Source organism: Dendropsophus ebraccatus, chromosome 2, assembly GCF_027789765.1.
Source record: "Dendropsophus ebraccatus isolate aDenEbr1 chromosome 2, aDenEbr1.pat, whole genome shotgun sequence".
In the NCBI taxonomy this organism is placed as follows: Eukaryota; Metazoa; Chordata; class Amphibia; order Anura; family Hylidae; genus Dendropsophus; species Dendropsophus ebraccatus.
This window is the reverse complement of record NC_091455.1, coordinates 212,153,374-212,168,332: the sequence shown is the minus strand read 5'-3', so window position 1 is coordinate 212,168,332 and position 14,959 is coordinate 212,153,374. Positions and strand designations below refer to the sequence as shown.

Sequence of the window (14,959 nt, the reverse complement as noted above, 5' to 3'; positions counted from 1 at the left end):
ATATTCCGACCAACCACATTTGCCCCCTGGGCCAGTCTTCCCCCAGTACATTATGGGGCTGCACTGCAGCCACTGGCCTCAGGGCTGGGCTGTGGCTGCTTGTCCCCCTCCTGTGCTCTGCTGCACGGCCGCCTACCCTCCCCCTCCATCACTGAGCTCTGTGCCGCTGCCTGCCCTAACCTAACTCAGCTGTATCTCAGAGGCCGGGATGTAATCTCTCCAGCAGACTCGATGATATGACGTCACCAGTTGACAGTTTGGAAAAGACAGCCAAGACATTATTACCAAATGGAAGGCACAGCAGGAGGCATTATTACTATGGAGACACAGCAGTGTGACATTATTACTATATGGAGGGCACAGCAGGGGGACATTATTACTATGGCGGTACAGCACAGTGGGCATTATTACTATGGGAACACAACATAGCGGGCATTATTACTATAGGGACACAGCAGGGGTACATTATTACTATGGCGCAAAGCAGGGGGACATTATTACTTTATGGAGGACACAGCAGGGGGCATTATTACTATGGGGACACAGTAGGAGGACGCCATTACTATAAGGTGACACAGCAGGACAGGGGACATTATTTCTTTGGGGACACAGCAGGGGGACATTAGGGGCACAGCACAAGGGGCATTATTACTATATGGAAGGGCACAGCAGTACAGGAAACATCATTACTTTTTATTTGACAGATTCTGTGGAGACAAGTTGTATCTGGGAAAAGTCTTCATGATGGTTGGGCAAGATGGAGAAGAAAGTGAAAGGTGAGTGACTGCAATCAGGGAAGACGTTACCTTTGAGTCATTGGTAACTGCACTGTAATCACTTACATGGAGTGCAGAGCCTGTATACCATTGGTGTCTACCTCTGTATGGGCCAGTGTATGGGGATGATCCTGGTATTTGTACAGTGGATGTTATGTAGTAATGGTGTGGGGATGGTAATGGTGGTGGCTGAGGTGTTGTGATAATATTTGTTCCCTATATTCTGTTATTATTGGTCTTGGTATACTGGATTTCAGTTATAGTATGGTAGTATTACTTACTATGGTCACAGTGAGGGGAGAATATTTGTTTCTTATATACATATATATATATATATATATATATATATATAGTGTGGCATCTACCTTCCCCGCACTAATGTGGAGTGGGTAATAATAGGTAAGAGTGGTTCTTGAAGGATGGGCCGCTAGCCTGCTACTCATGGGTCATTTCTGTGTGCTTGGGGTAAAATTTGCCGGCCAGCCCCTGTACAGAAGCGCTGCCCACGGTCTGCAGGAGGTATTATACCGTCAGTCTACTTTATGCCCCACAGCTGAAGGAGGCTAGACAGGGCCCCACTACCCCGAGCCAGCCGCAATCCCACCACTCCTCTTATACGTCACTCCGGTCACCTGATCCTGCTCTTGAAACGGTTCCGACTGAATCTGTATTGAATTGCACTGAAGTATTTCCAAGTAAAAGGTTATTCTGGCTAAAAGGTGGACTCTGTCCTAGTTTTGTGTTGCCGCACCTACACCTCACACTTGGGATACGCGCAGTGCCTGTATGTCCGGGGAGGGTTCTAACACCAACCCTGGCCACCGTGACAAGTGGCCAAGTGCACCCAAGCCCACCTTGCTGTACCACCACCTCACATCTAAGCCTGGGCCACAGCAAATACCCATGGGAAAACCTGTAAGAGAATAAACAGCAGTGTGACTGGTGCCCCGGAGCAGAACTCTCATCAGACAGGTGTCACAGGTGTGCAGTGTGAACATCAGCAGCCACAGTTACCGGAGCTCCATTTACTTCAATGCTAAAAAATTATTTACTTTCCATCCGGTTTACAGAAGATTCCTCATCCTTCAGCTCCTCGATGTCTCCTCCCCACCAGCCATGAAGACTTCTGCTGTCCTGCTTGTCCTCGCCGCCTGCTTCTTGCTGCTCTCACAAGCTGCTCCAGGTATATATAGACGGATGGATGGATAGACAACCAGATAGATAGATAGATAGATAATAGGAGATAGATAGATAGATAGATAGATAGATAGATAGATAGGAGATAGATAGATAGATAGATAGATAGATAGATAGATAGATAGATAGATAGATAGGAGATATATAGATGATAGATAGATAGATAGGAGATAGATAGATAGGAGATAGATAGATAGATAGATAGATAGATAGATAGATAGATAGATAGATAATAGGAGATAGACAACTTGATAGATAGATAGATAGATAGATAGATAGATAGATAGATAGATAGATAGATAGATAGGAGATATATAGATGATAGATAGATAGATAGATAGATAGATAGATAGATAGATAGATAGATAGTAGAGGAAAGTCCGCGGCACACAAGGTAACGGTGAAAGAGTCTGGGGTTTATTCAAATAATAGTGCAGGAATCGATAGACGCAATGTTTCGGTGGTATCTCGCCACCATTTTCAAGCGCTTGAAAATGGTGGCGAGATACCACCGAAACGTTGCGTCTATGGATTGCTGCACTATTATTTGAATAAACCCCAGACTCTTTCACCGTTACCTTGTGTGCCGCGGACTTTCCTCTACTATATTGTACTGGTCTGAGGTCAGGACCAGGACTAGTAATCCATATCAGCAGTGCTGCTCATTTTCTTCTTATAGATAGATAGATAGATAGATAGATAGATAGATAGATAGGAGATAGATAGATAGATAGATAGATAGATAGATAGATAGGAGATAGATAGATAGATAGATAGATAGATAGATAGATAGATAGAAGATAGATAGATAGATAGATAGATAGATAGATAGATAGAAGATAGATAGATAGATAGATAGATAGATAGATAGATAGATATCCTCAGGATAATCTAGAAAATGAGCAGGAGACTGCACTTCCTGTAGAAAACCGTGTCTATAATCCGCACCACAATGCAATGTTTTGGCTAATGAAAAGCATGGCATAAGAAAGGTTTATTAGCATTGTGGTGCGGATTATACATTTGGTTTTCCACAGGAAGTTCAGTCTTCTGCTTCTGTTTTTTAATGTATTGCTTATCCTCAGGATAGGCCATCAATATTAGATCAGTGGGGGTTGTGGCTCTCAGTGTTACCTGGCACTCGTGTCTGCATCCTCGTATTCGTAAGTGCCACGACCCACAGCACCTAAAGGGGCTCCCCGGAACTTGCCACATGCCCCTTGGAATGCAGGACTGCGCCGCACACCCACCGCAGAGTCATGCCGGTCACACCGCGAAGACCCCACCCCCTACGACTTAGAGCCAGCTAAGGCCATCTAGTGATGTCAGGATGCCAGCCGCACCCCCATATTGCACAATTCATTTTTAATAAAGATTGTTTTAAAGCTGTTGTTTTCTTCCCTTACTTATTTTTGCCTAAGTAGTGGAAGCCATTTAATAGACAGCGTCCATTACTAATCCAGGGCCTAGCGTTCGCCCACAGAACAGCTAACACTAACTACACTTATTATCCCGGTACCTGTCACCACCAGGGGTACATAGAAGAACCAGATACTGTCAGGCCTGGAGGGTCAGAAAATGACGGTCCAGGACTGGGCAGTAGCAGGCTGGTATTATTAGGCTTGTATCAGGCTGCTTATGGACCTCACACATTTTTTTATGATTAAACTAATGCAGGAGTTTCCCCCCCCTATTTTCTATAAGCAGCCAGATACAAAGCCAAGCAGCAGCAGCCTGATGCTATCATAGTGGCAAGAGGTATTTATTTTAGCCTCTGCCATCCTAGTAATACCAGCCTGCTACTGCCCAGTCCTGGGGTGTCATTTTCTGACTCTCCAGGCCTGGCGGTATCTCGCTCTTCCTGATTCCCCCAGCCTGCTGAGGCTCTGTCGCCCAAGGACCCACAAAAACCTGGAGCCGGCCCTGCTTTAAGTTCTGGTAAACAATGAAGAGGCCGGCAGCTGATCTGTAGTCAGACCCCCGCTGGTCTAATACGGAAGGTCTGAGGGGACAAATAACAATCCATTTGCTCTATGTATTTGTTGGTTACATTACATTGTATTATGCCGGGATATGTTGTTTATGTCACTGACATCTTTTCTGAGGTGACCAGAGGTTTTTTTTTTTACCTCCATGCTATAGTGTTGGGACAGTTATTCTTTTCTGTATTATAACCAGTTCAACTATATAACTCTATATCAATCTGATGTTTGTTTCAGAACCGAGATGTCTCTTACCTCGGAATCCTGGAATTGGACATAGAATTTTTATAGATTATTACTATGATTCCACAACAAAGTCATATAAATCGGCCCAGTTCAGGGGAACGCAAAGTACTGGCAACCGATTTTTAATCCTGCAGGATTGTGAGGAAGCCTGCATAAATGATTAAGGTTGGTGGCTGCAAGAATAGATAGATGATAGATAGATAGGAGATAGATAGATAGATAGATAGATAGATAGGATATAGATAGATAGATAGGAGATAGATAGATAGATAGATAGATAGATAGATAGATAGATAGATAGATAGATAGGAGATAGATAGATAGATAGATAGATAGATAGATAGATGATAGATAGATAGATAGATGATAGATAGATAGATAGATAGATAGATAGATAGATAGATAGATAGATAGATAGATAGGAGATAGATAGGAGATAGCAGATAGATATTAGATAGATAGATAGATAGACAGATAGATAGATAGATAGATAGATAGATAGATAGATAGATAGATAGATATCACACGAAAATCCAGAGCCCTCCAGCATAAGGTGAAAAAAGGTGGTGGTTTATTACAAAAATGTGCAGAAACACAGGATGCAACATTTCAGTTCTCTCACAGAAACATTTTCAAGCTTGAAAATGGTTCTGTGAGAGAACTGAAACGTTGCATCCTGTGTTTCTGCACATTTTTGTAATAAACCACCACCTTTTTTCACCTTATGCTGGAGTGCTTTGGATTTTCGTGTGATACTTGGGGATCCCCCCAGCCAAGGGATTTGCATCCAACTGCACCAGCTACACCTGTGAAGAAGTGCGGCTCCTCTCTCCTCGATAGATAGATAGATAGATAGATAGATAGATAGATAGATAGATAGATGATTGATAGATAGATAGGAGATAGATAGATAGATAGATAGATAGATGATTGATAGATAGGAGATAGATAGGAGATAGATAGATAGATAGATAGATAGATAGATAGATAGATGATTGATAGATAGGAGATAGATAGGAGATAGATAATAGAAAGATAGACAGATAGATAGATATTAGATAGATAGATAGGAGATAGATAAATAGATAGATAGATAGATAGATAGATAGATAGATAGACAATTGATGGATAGATGATAGATAAGTAATAATTAACGAATAGATAGATATTCAATTTAAAATCTGTGACACTTGGCAGTATGGTGGGCAGGACATTCCCAATTTTGGGGTTATGTCCCGCTGTTTATGAAATTCTCACAGAGGAAGGAAGAAGATTGAGGAGAAATCGGAGACATCTGAGAAAAACACAAGTAAGAGATGATACAGGATCTATGGAGCAGTATATGGACACTGAAAGCAATGAGACTATGAATACAGGCCACAACGAAACAGAGAATGTTGGGGAGCAGGCGGAGACCTCTAGCCAAAGACAGCCAGTCCTAGAAAGTAGTTTGCCTGAATAAGAGCACCCAGATGTGGGTGAGGAAACCCCGTATGTTACGCGAGCTGGCAGAACCATCAGAAAACCAGTCCACCTCAAGGATTATATATGACTTATAGCTATTCCCTATATGTTTATGTTTACAATTTTAGAGTTTATCTTAGTTCATTCTTTTTGGGGTCACAGTGTTCATCAAATGCCTGCAGTATGTCTGTCAGTGCCAGGCTGTCTGTGTGGTATATCTGTCAGTGCCAGGCTGTCTGTGTGGTATATCTGTCAGTGCCAGGCTGTCTGTGTGGTATATCTGTCAGTGCCAGGCTGTCCGTGTGGTATATCTGTCAGTGCCAGGCTGTCCGTGTGGTATATCTGTCAGTGCCAGGCTGTCCGTGTGGTATATCTGTCAGTGCCAGGCTGTCCGTGTGGTATATCTGTCAGTGCCAGGCTGTCTGTGTGGTATATCTGTCAGTGCCAGGCTGTCTGTGCGGTATATCTGTCAGTGCCAGGCTGTCTGTGTGGTATATCTGTCAGTGCCAAGCTGTCCGTGTGGTATATCTGTCAGTGCCAGGCTGTCCGTGTGGTATATCTGTCAGTGCCAGGCTGTCCGTGTGGTATATCTGTCAGTGCCAGGCTGTCCGTGTGGTATATCTGTCAGTGCCAGGCTGTCTGTGTGGTATATCTGTCAGTGCCAGGCTGTCCGTGTGGTATATCTGTCAGTGCCAGGCTGTCCGTGTGGTATATCTGTCAGTGCCAGGCTGTCTGTGTGGTATATCTGTCAGTGCCAGGCTGTCCGTGTGGTATATCTGTCAGTGCCAGGCTGTCCGTGTGGTATATCTGTCAGTGCCAGGCTGTCCGTGTGGTATATCTGTCAGTGCCAGGCTGTCTGTGTGGTATATCTGTCAGTGCCAGGCTGTCCGTGTGGTATATCTGTCAGTGCCAGGCTGTCTGTGTGGTATATCTGTCAGTGCCAGGCTGTCTGAGTGGTATATCTGTCAGTGCCAGGCTGTCTGTGTGGTATATCTGTCAGTGCCAGGCTGTCGGTGTGGTATATCTGTCAGTGCCAGGCTGTCTGTGTGGTATATCTGTCAGTGCCAGGCTGTCGGTGCTGTCTGGGAGCAGGGTCTGGGCTATTTCTCTGCCCTTTTCCCCAACTAAGTAGTAAAACAGCTTTACTTTCCTGTGCTCATCTCTGGCGGCCACTGTCAGATCCACATACAGAGTAAGCTCTTCCTTCCAGTGTCTCCATGTCTGTGAGAGATTAGAAGAAGTGACATCCAGTCTCTGAGGGGGTTTCAGGCCAGTCTCCATAGTGCAGTATGTGAGGGGATCTGTACTTACAGTTGCTGTGATTCACTGTACAGTTGTAGCTTCACACAATCTGTATTTGCAGACAGCACTTTCTATTCAGAGGTCCTGTACCCAGCTGCCGCCATGTTCTGTTAGTTGGTGCTTTATCCAGAGGCTCAGACAGTGTTGTGAGTAGCAGACATTTTATTCAGCTGCCATTTCACATGAGGTAAACTAAAGAACAACTACCAACAAGATATCACAGTACAGTTGAACCATATGAACAATATAAGTAGTGAGACCCCTAGAGGCCATACAGAGCATATACATAGTGCTACACTGATAGCAACCAATCACAGCTCAGCTTTCATTTCTCACATTGCTCTGGTAAAGTGAGAGCTGAGCTGTGATTGGTCGCTAAGGGCAACAGAGAGAATCTTGTGTGTATAGTGAACATGGAGGCCACTATAGAGATGGCGATAGTGTATAAGGTTGTGCGTGTGTGACCCTTATTACACACAAGGGTAGGAATATAGGGAACATTGTGTCACATGACTCGGTGGCGGGTAGAGATCTACAGATGGAGGAGCGGCCAAACCCAATCACCGCCCCAAGTGAGGGAAAGCCGAGCTCCTCCTCTGGATGTATATAGCATATGTATCTATTATAAGTTATATCATGTCATTAACCCCTTGTGTGTTCTCTCCTCCAGGTGCTGAGACTTCCGAATGATAAACCTGCAGGTCACACAGACAGCACATGGGGAATTCCTATTGATAAGCTGTATGCAGGGTCGGACTGGGCCACCGGGGAGCCGGGGGATCCCCCGGTGGGCCCCACCCCCTCCTCCCTCTTGCAGGGCCCTTCCCCTAAGCCAGAGAGGGGCCTCCCGTTTGGAAGCTGCCTAGTGTCGGGAGCTCAAGGGGGCCCCCTGCTGGCTCCCACACTGCTGGGTGAGTTCAGCACGGCATCAGGGCCCGTTCTCTCTGTAATCATGGGCTCTCCCTCCCCTCCCCCTGCTCACCTGACTCCCTTACATCAGCTCTGGGCCTCAGCGCTGACCTCTTCCTGCCTGTCAGGAGAGCGGCAGCAGCAGCAGCAGGGCCTCCTCCATCCCCCCTCCCCTCTGCAATCACGTGACTCTCCTGTTGCTGTGTGCAGTCGGTGCACAGGAGATGGGGAGAGGCTGCAGGCTGCCCGGCCTGGCTGGGAGAAGAGAAGATGGAGACAAGAAGACTGAAGCCTCCTGCCCTGCTAAACATGTTAGTGTGTGTGTATATACTTGTCTATCTGTCATCAGTGTGTGTCTGTACGTGTGTCATGTGTTTATGCATGTGAGTGATATATATATATATGTGTGTGTGTGTGTGTGTGTTTTCTATCATGTATATAGTGTATATTATGTAATGTAGTTCTATAGATAGTTTATATGTGTAATCTGCATGCTTTTGTATCTGTGTATCCATGTTGGTGAGTCTGTGTGTGTTAGTATGATTAGATGTATATATGTAAGGTGTGTTGTGTCTGCATGTTTGTGTATGGCTGCAGTATGTCTATTTGTGTATATATGTATACAGTGTGTGTGTCTGCAGTATGTCTATTTGTGTATATATGTATACAGTATGTATGTCTGCAGTATGTCTATTTGTGTATATATGTATACAGTGTGTATGGCTGCAGTATGTCTATTTGTGTATATATGTATACAGTATGTATGTCTGCAGTATGTCTATTTGTGTATATATGTATACAGTGTGTATGGCTGCAGTATGTCTATTTGTGTATATATGTATACAGTATGTATGTCTGCAGTATGTCTATTTGTGTATATATGTATACAGTGTGTATGGCTGCAGTATGTCTATTTGTGTATATATGTATACAGTGTGTATGGCTGCAGTATGTCTATTTGTGTATATATGTATACAGTGTGTATGTCTGCAGTATGTCTGTGTATATATGTATACAGTGTGTATGGCTGCAGTATGTCTATTTGTGTATATATGTATACTGTATGTATGGCTGCAGTATGTCTATTTGTGTATATATGTATATAGTGTGTATGGCTGCAGTATGTCTGTGTATATATGTATACAGTGTGTATGGCTGCAGTATGTCTATTTGTGTATATATGTATACAGTGTGTATGTCTGCAGTATGTCTGTGTATATATGTATACAGTGTGTATGGCTGCAGTATGTCTATTTGTGTATATATGTATGTATACAGTGTGTATGTCTGCAGTATGTCTATTTGTGTATATATGTATACAGTGTGTATGTCTGCAGTATGTCTATTTGTGTATATATGTATACAGTGTGTATGTCTGCAGTATGTCTATTTGTGTATATATGTATAGAGTATGTATGGCTGCAGTATGTCTATTTGTGTATATATGTATACCGTGTGTATGTCTGCAGTATGTCTATTTGTGTATATATGTATACAGTGTGTATGTCTGCAGTATGTCTATTTGTGTATATATGTATACCGTGTGTATGTCTGCAGTATGTCTATTTGTGTATATATGTATACAGTGTGTATGTCTGCAGTATGTCTATTTGTGTATATATGTATACAGTGTGTATGTCTGCAGTATGTCTATTTGAGTATATATGTATACAGTATGTATGTCTGCAGTATGTCTATTTGTGTATATATGTATACAGTGTGTATGGCTGCAGTATGACTATTTGTGTATATATGTATACTGTATGTATGTGATGAGAAGTTCACACTTTGGAGGTCCAGTTGTGCCGGAGATCCGTGAGGCTTGGGCTCTGATCAGCTGAGGATTCTCACATCACAGATGATAGGTGTTGTAGTAGATATAACAGTAATGCTTTAATCAATGGATGACGGGTTTCATCAGATGAGATCATCAGATCTATTGAGGATTCCCTTAGAAACACATTATCCATTGATTTAAATCTTACTCCTACGTCTACTACAACTCCTATCATCTTTGATGTGAGAATCCTGAATCAGCTGATCAGCGCCCAAGCCTCACGGATCTCCTGCACAACCGCCATTTAATGGCAAATAATTGGCGTTATTTTAAATTTTAACAGTGTGTGAACAGAGCCTTTCTGTGCTTCAAATCCACTCCCGGTTTTGGTTACAAAAAAATGACCAAACTACTGTGTGAACCTAGCGGTGTGACACCATGCTTACCGCTTTCTTTCCACTGCAATTATAAAAACTTTTGACATCATGCAGACATGTAAAATGTTTCGATCAGTCGGGGTGTCAGTGCTGAGACCTCCTGTGGTGGCTAGATCATCACTCCATCAGTCATGTTACACATGACGGGCCCATAGACTATAATGGAACCCATCTCCTATAATGAGTGCTCAGACCCTCACTTGCATTGTGATGGACTGAGTGACATTCTGGACATTGTTGGGTGTCTCAACCCTGAGACAGATTAAACTTTTAATCACATCTGTCTGACATTTTGTATTGACCTTAAAGGGGTACTCCAGTGAAAAATATTTTTTCAAACTAACTGGTGTGAGGAAGTTATACAAATTTGTTTATTACTTCTAATTAAAAAATCTCCAGTCTTCCAGTACTTATTAGCTGCTGTATGTCCTGCAGGAAGTGGTGTATTCTTTTGAGTCTGACACAGTACTCTCTGATGCCACCTCTCTCCATGTCAGGAACTCTCCAGAGCAGGAGAGGTTTTCTATGGGGATTTGCTGCTGCTCTGGACAGTTCCTGACATGGACAGAGGTGGCAGCAGAGAGCACTGTGTCACACTGTATACACCACTTCCTGCAGGGCATACAGCAGCTGATTAGTACTGGAAGACTGAAGATTTTCAATTAGAAGTAATTTACTAATCTGTAACTTCTGATATCAGATTTAAAAAAAATATTTTTTTTTTTACCAGAGTACCCCTTTAACGCTTTAATGACCACTGATTCATGATGGTCCTTTAAAGTCTTATTCCAGCCCAACAGCTTGTGGTGAGGCAAAACCGTCATGGGTCTCCTCTGCTGGAGATTGTAATAGAGGAGCAGACTAGATGGTCATTTTTTCCTTCATCTTCTGAGGCTGTGTTCACACATGACATTTTTTATGTGTTTTTACAGCAATATTGTTGGAATTTCATTAAAGTTTCTACATAAATGGTGCAGTTTTACCACAACTGCATAAATCAGTAACAACTGTATAAGTGACTGGCAGTGCACTAGTATCACTGGTCACATACACAGCTCTATGCAAAGTCGCTGTACTAACGTGAAAGGTTTGGCGCTGATTATGTCTTTATATGTTGGGTGGGCCCCAAGAATCAATTTCCCTGGTGGGCCAAGGTACCCCAGTCCGACACTGGCTGTATGTGATATAATGTGGCAGATATATAATAAATAATCGCATGTGTCTTGTGTCTGTAGTCATTATTCCATCAGAGCTGACTAGTCACCGTACAGGGGTACACCCCCCCCCCCATCCCAGTGTTATACAGCGCCTCATGTAGGGGCCATACAGCAGAGTATCCCCCATTCTCGTACGAGATACGAGATTCCCATGAAAACGACATCCCTTGTTAGCACGATTCTGACAGGCAATGTGTACAGCCATGGTTCTAGCACAGCTATATACTGGTATATACATGGCAGGCCTGGGGGGGGATTCATTGGCACTCAGCGATTGTGTCACCAGGCTGCCCATGGGGTGACAGATCCCTCACACACTCATGATGTGACCATGGGGTGTGCAATAATCACTACTCCCCTCAACTACCTAACCCCACTATATATCTATTAGTTATATATATATTAGTTAACCCTTAAGACAATTTAGACTGTATAGTATAGTGACATACAGTGACCCTTAAGACAATTTAGACCGAATAGTAGAGTGACACCTAGTGGCGGGAGTAGCATTCTACCGGTTTCAGCCCCTGAACCTATAACATACAGAACCAACCTATACATGCTGTGACAATAGCAGTGGACACCCACTCCAGGACACTGTAGGCATAAAGCAGGGGCACAGCAATAGGGGAGCATGGGGGGCTGCTGCCCCGGGCTTAAGGCTAGGGGTGGGCATTCTCCCCATACACATAGCACCACCGACAGACCTGTGTGTGCCTGGAGACACTGGTGTAAGGAGCCTCCAGCTCCCTCCACTACTGCTCTGTGCTTCCTCTGTGCAGTAGTGCTGCTGTGAGGGGCAGACTGCCACCTATCATAGAGACAGTCACCTCCGCATGTTAAAGCATTTCTGTAGCCCACTGAGGGATGACAGGGGCCGTTCTTTCGGCGCCGTTCTATCCACGGGTACCAGGCCAGGGCTGAAGCAGGAATCCCCTGCCCCTTTATGACGCTGCCCAGCCAATACCCAACGCCTAGGTACAACCCTCCTCCACTTCTCAAAGTACTAGGGAGAAGGCCTGGTTTGTTGTGACACACCCGATTGCTTTTCATCCAGCAATGCAGTAATCTAACTTCTGCAGGATTTTAATGCTTCAGCTGAACCTGGTGGCCCCACTATCTTGTCGTGTCCGTACCATCCTGCCCTGACAATAGTGTAGTGGGGGGACTAATGGGTTTCGTTCCTTACAGTGGATGAGAGAGAGTATCTTCGCAGAGCCTGCTGACCGTGTTCTTCCAGGCCCTGGTCTGCGTCAGGAGCCTTCTACAGGACTTTTGTTATTTCTTCTTGCTACTAGATCCTAGCCATGCGGGCTAGAGCACCGGGTGGAGGGACTGCAGTGAAGGATGTGACTAACCTATTCACTCTAGGGGACTGTTTCTCATCTTCTGCTACCTTTGAAGGATTCTACAAGTAACTGAGGAACCAAACATGTCAGTAGCTAAATGCAAAGGCAGAATCTCTGCAAGTTGCTAGTGTGTCCCTTCAGGGTCTTCCTGAACAACTAGCTCTCCCACTACGTGGACCTGAACTCCCTGATCATGTGTCATTCCGTGCCCGTGTAGCAGTGCAGGCGGATGACTTTTCCTGTGGATTGAGGACTTTCTTCTAACAGACCCAGCTGAACCACTATGGCTGAATAGGCCCCTGATCCGTAGCTGCACTACCCAAACTTAACCTTGCTTTCTCAACTGTGGTGTCCCACCATGGGTTTTACTAGTATGATACACCCCTCGCAAAAGTCTGTACTTCAAGTAACTGTGGCAGTGAAGTAGTCCTTTAGTTTTGCCAAGATGTCACTATTGTATGTAACTGTACTTATATTTTGCACAGCTGCAGTTAACTAAAGGGCTAATGTTTGTTGTAGTCTGTACACCAATGAGGACCTTCTCTTCTTCTCTACCTATCTCTAAGTTCCTTTCTTTCTATGCTCTCTTCTCCACCACTCACAGGGGACATTTCCCGTCCTGTAGGAAGTTGTCACAAAGGGAGAGGAAGCATACACCCATTCTTAGTCAGTCTTAGTCTGGTCGCAGTACAAAGAGGACACAAGACAAGTTGGTGCCTACCATGGTCCAGCTGGGCACTGGCTTTTTTTCTTGTAAATCCGAATTTATTAGACTTTTAGAGTTATGTAACAACAAAGGAAAGGCACATATACATACAAAGGTACATGCATCACATCAGGTTACATCATCAATATGAGGGAGGAGCGGCCTCCCTAGAAGCAAAGGAACACAATATAAAGCTAAGAGTGGAGTCTCCAGCTGGCCTTTGGCCAGGTCCCCACTCCAGAACTAGTTCACAGTCTTAGTCAGGTTCCTGTGTAGAGCAGACACACATGGGAGACTCAGACACCCGTTTCTTGAATGCAGCACTTCTACACACTATGCAGTGCTAAACTACTCAAGGCAGAGAACAAGTCAGAGAAACCCCAACCCACACCGGGAACAAGTCTAAAGGTGCAGGACGGTATCCTATAGCAGAGGAACTGATCCGGATAGAGCAAAGTGGCTATAAGCCTGCATACTCTATCTGGCAGTGCAGGTGTAACAAGGTAAATTGGCCACTTTGCTCAACTTAGGTAACAAGGTCTGAGGCTTGTGTCACCCTCATAGGATGGGTCACCCGACACTGGTGGGAAAACAAGGGGTACACGACAGTTAAGGTCGAATCGCGGGCACAAGTAAAAGTTTACTTTCAAGTCTTAAGTATTCTACTTCTTCTTCTTCTAAAGTTCCGGCAGAGCACACTTCTACCCTAGGTTGGGACTCTCAGCACACACTCCTCTCCACTCCAGAGGTGGCAAGCTGGTCCCACCCCTGGCTACCGTGACAAGTGCCCGTGTGTTGCTCCATCTTCCCAACATCTGCCCCCTGTGTTGCTGTTCCTCCGGGACACCGCACATTTACCACAGGGGGTAGTGTTTGCTGCATTCAGCTCCTAAAGTAGTCTCCTTATTTCCATCAGCACAGGGGTGTAGCTCAGGGGGGGCATCTATCAAAGATGCAGTTGGAGCGGGGGCGCTGGCCTGGTATATGGTTTTCTGGTGCAGACTCTCAGCGCCTCTCCCAGCAGCTGTACATTGCTGACAGTGGCACTCTGTGTGCTGGGCAGGAGGGATGATGTATAATGAGCAACAGCAGCACCTGCCTGGCACACAGAGTCCCCCCTGCCCGGCACACAGAGTCCCCCCTGCACAGCACACAGAGTCCCCCCTGCCCGGCACACAGAGTCCCCCCTGCACAGCACACAGAGCGGATATAGGCAGAATACATTCAGTATGCCATCAGTATTGATGGATTGTATGTCATGTAGTGTCCCAGAACCCATGTGCCTCTGCGGCTGAATGTATGTGTAGGGCGGCACTACTCTTATATAACAAGTCACGGGGTTAATCTGAGGATGGAGTATGTAGACTGCATGTATCTGTATTCTGTATTGTAAGCTATTCAGTGAAGCACTCGCTGTAGGATGCTTCATGATCATTTTTGTGGAACATCCGTAAAATTTTGCGCAGACCATAGAAAGAACCACCTGCTTGCACAGATACATCCCCCCCAAAATGTCTCAGGGGGTGGAAGAAAACACAATAACATCTGACCATGGGATAAATCAGCTATAGTATAGTAGTATAGAAGTTTTCTCTTT

General features: G+C 44.6%; 1 long non-coding RNA gene across 2 annotated transcripts; it reads left to right on the top strand.

Moving 5' to 3' along the window:
- The first annotated feature begins 1,554 nt into the window (after positions 1-1,554).
- LOC138784931 (uncharacterized) lies at positions 1,555-7,707 on the top strand. Of its 2 annotated transcripts, XR_011361980.1 has the most exons (4): positions 1,555-1,757; positions 1,847-1,959; positions 4,193-4,366; positions 7,638-7,707. It is a non-coding gene; the product is annotated as an uncharacterized lncRNA (long non-coding RNA). The 2 variants fall into 2 exon arrangements; XR_011361979.1 differs by having other exon boundaries at positions 1,555-1,959.
- Positions 7,708-14,959: the final 7,252 nt, after the last annotated feature.